Source organism: Vicia villosa, linkage group LG6, assembly GCF_029867415.1.
Source record: "Vicia villosa cultivar HV-30 ecotype Madison, WI linkage group LG6, Vvil1.0, whole genome shotgun sequence".
Taxonomy (NCBI): domain Eukaryota; kingdom Viridiplantae; phylum Streptophyta; class Magnoliopsida; order Fabales; family Fabaceae; genus Vicia; species Vicia villosa.
The window spans coordinates 165581356-165585177 of NC_081185.1; positions in this window are offsets into that span (position 1 = coordinate 165581356).

The following is a 3822-nucleotide window of genomic DNA, read 5'->3' on the forward strand; positions in this document are numbered from 1 at the left end:
CTTAGCTTGTTTAAAGTCTGGTTTAAATTGGAAGAAACTCACCAGGGTAGGCTAAAAGGTGACTAAAGACCTGTTCCTATGTTTATAAGAAACCTGATGGGTCCTTGTATACAAGCTCAAGAGGAAGCTGGAAATGCTTTTAAGAAGCCTGTGGGTCCTTGTACAAAGCCCAAGAGGAGGCTAATCGAGGGTCCTTGTTATAGCACAAGAGAAAGCTATGTAGTTTTGAACTTATTTTGGCTCTGAGCAAATGGGTAAGAGGTTTCACCGGGAATAATTCCTCTTTGGGTGGATGTGTCCTATTTATTTGGATTCTAAGGTTTTTGCCAAGATGTTTCACCGGGAATAATTCATCTTGGGGGTTTGAACTACAGATCTCTAATTAGGAAAGAACCTTCACCGGGAAGACATTCTCAATCCTAGGCCATATTCCTATAATATATATATATAGTTTAACTGTCCTAAGGTTTACACTCAAACGTAGTTCTAAACAAATATATGTACAGTTTATATTTGACAGTAATTTAAATAAAGACTGTAAATTGAAAGCTTGTAAAGCCTAACCTGGATGGAGTGGAGGCCATTGAAGAAGTATGTACAGAGCCTCAACAGTAATTTTTGTTGTTTTGTTGATAACAGGTGAATATATATATGATAAACAGTTAATGGTTTTTGAAAACAGAAGAAGTGAAGATGGACAAAGGTCACATAGGTATCTGAAGAGTTTCACCGGGAATAATGCCCTTCAAATACCAGAAGAATGTTTTTGAAAACAGAAAGAAGATTTTGAAAATACAGTTTTGAAAACAAGCTAAGAAGAGAAGGTTTTTGGGACTTACACTCTATTAGAGGCCCAGTACTTTGCAGTACTGGTGATAAAAACAGTTGGAAATGATTTGAAATGATATAAGGTTTTGTTGTTTGAAAACCTTAATCATTTGATTTAATCAGAGATTGAAAATAGTTTTGAGAATTGACAAAAGTCAACTTAATTAAAGTAAAAATAAAGATTTTTACTTAATTAAGACCTAAACAATTAGGGTTTTATCATAAAATTATTTACAAAGTGATTAGGTTAAAATAAAGTGATAATATATATTTAAAGTATTTAAGAAAACACTTAAAAACATACTATTTTAAACCTAATTAAAATTCAAGAAATAAATAATATTTTTATGATTTTTTTGACTATTCACAAAATAGATATATTAAATAATAGGTGTATGAAAAATGAAGTGAAAATGATTTATTTTGATAGGTGAATTAATTGTGTGAAGTTGTGAAGAAATTTAGTGTGAAAAGTGATAAAAAATGGTTTTGTCACCTAGAGGGGTTGAACTCACGCCCTCCAAGTCATTGGCCAAAACACCCACCATCTGGGCTACGCGCGCAGTTTGTTTAAGATGCACATCCAACTTATTATATTTTCAAACAAGTGGCAGAACATTGAAAAATAAATGAAGCAAAAAGTCTGGGGCGAGGGGGATTCGAACCCCAGACCTTGGGCATGAGGAGACTAAGAGCGCATGTGTGGCCACTAGGGCAAGTTGTTCAGTCGTTAATAAAACGCACACCATTCAAAATAAAATAAACTCTCCCCTGAGAATTCAAATTTTGCGCGCCACCACCATCTTCGTCCTCAACCTCAAGCTCTCCATTTTTGAATTTCTGAACTTACTCGTTTCTCAACCATTTGCAACGATGTAAACATGAAACTTGCTCTAAATTCACTCACGATTCTAAATATGTAACTAACATGAACTATCATTAACTACATCTAACTAATTTACCAGAAATCGTGAAGAACCCTAAAATTTCAAAATTAAATTAAATGACTATACTGAAAGATAAATGGATGATGATAGAGGGTTTTCAATCCTCTGATGATGCTGAACAAGATAGAATCGAGCTATTTCACAAAGAGTACTTAAATTAAAGAGAGGGAGTTCAGAAACTTACCTCTGAAAATGGAGATCGTGAGGATGATAGAGAGCAACTGGGCTTGTATGAATGATCCCAAAAGCTTCCTTGTGGCTCAGTGATGCTAACTGAATGCTTGTAATGACCTCAAACCTCCTGAATTGTTCTATGGACCTCCCTCGATTTCAGCTTCAAGTGAACATGGAGGGTGTTGATTCTCGAGTTACAGATGAGCTGCAGCCATCTGGTTAGCTTCACTATGACCTGAGGAGTGTGTCTGGATGATTGGCTTGCCTTGAAACCTTCTGAATCACTCCATGGACCTCCAACTGCAGATGCTCCAAAGTGAGAGCAACAATGGTGTTCCTCCACCTACAGAAGTGATCCAGGTGCTTGGATCACCTCAAATGACCTCCCTTGAGATGTTAGAATGCTCACTTCCCAAAGATAAGCTCTGGTTTGAAGAAATCGATTCTTCTTGCCAAAGAACTTTGAAAAACAATGAACAAGAGAAGAGAAAGAGAAAGCAAGTAATATGGTTGCTTTGGTGTGTTTTTCTACTGAATTGTGCTCTCCTATTTATAGGCAAATGTCTCAGTACTGAGTGAGAGAGTGAGCTTGCTTAGTGAAGCAAGTTTGGTTTCTTAGCCATGAAGAAATTTCAAAGAATATCCAAGTGTGATCATTGCATTTTTGAGCCACCTCCCCTATCCATTGATTCTATCTGATCTTAGGGGACAATTCAGATGCAAAGTGAGCTCTAATTGGTTGGTGAGAAGATTCCTTGGGTGATTCATCAATTTGCCATAAATTCTCAAATGTAATCATTACATAATCACATGTTCTTGTTTTAGGAATCTTCTTCAATTATCATGGCATGGTGAAAATGAATGCATGGCATGTTTGCAGATGTATTATGGGTCATGTAGCATCTGTATTTGAGGTCATGTGCACAAAACTTCAAAGTTCCAAAATGATGCATGACCTATAATTTCACTTCATGAGGCCAACTTTGAACAAGCATAACTCTTAGCTCAAATTGAATTTTGAGAAGGTTGAACACAATTTGGAAAGCCCTAAACATCTAATTTAAATCATTAGTTTATGTCTTCTTCAGAATCCTTTGGGAAATTTGTGAAAAATGAGGCCAAAGTTGGAAGAAAACTAGGTTAAAACACTTAGAAAAATTTCTAAGTGTTTATGACCTAAACTTCAAAATTTCCAAAACTTCATAAATGGTTGATCTTTTGAAAAAAGTTCCCTTGTAAGATGTTGTTTTATTTGGCAAGATCTACAACTTTCATGTTGGAAGTTTTTTGAGTTGTGTAGGTGAAATTTTGAGATCTCACCATGCCTTCAAAAACCCTAATTCCCGACTTTTCGCTCCTTGATGAATTTCTTTGAATTTCTTTGGTCAAATGACTTTGACATCCATATATTGATGATATTGATCTTTGAAAGTCATTTTTTGACCAAAAACCTTAAAAGTCAATGATGATCCTTCACAGTTGACTTTTTCCTGACAAAGTGAATTTTTGGGCTTTTGTGTAGAAACAATATCTTTTCCTCAAATGAATGATGTAAATGGATTATATTGAGGTAGTAGAGATCCTTGAATCATGTCTTGAGTTTTGGATTCATGCCCTGATCAGAAGTCAACTATCTTGGTGAATTAGGTCAAAACCCTAATTTGTCGACCATGTGAAAATAATGACTGTAGACTTTGAATTGAAGTGTGATGTCTAGTAGATCTTGTCATATGAGTTATTTGAAGATGATTGATGTCTTTGAATGACCCTCTGAGGTTTTTTAGGGTTTCCCAAATGTGATCCCTGATTTTAGTCCTTGATAGGCTCAAAACCCTAGTCTGGTGACCTGAGTAAACCTGTACTCATATGATTG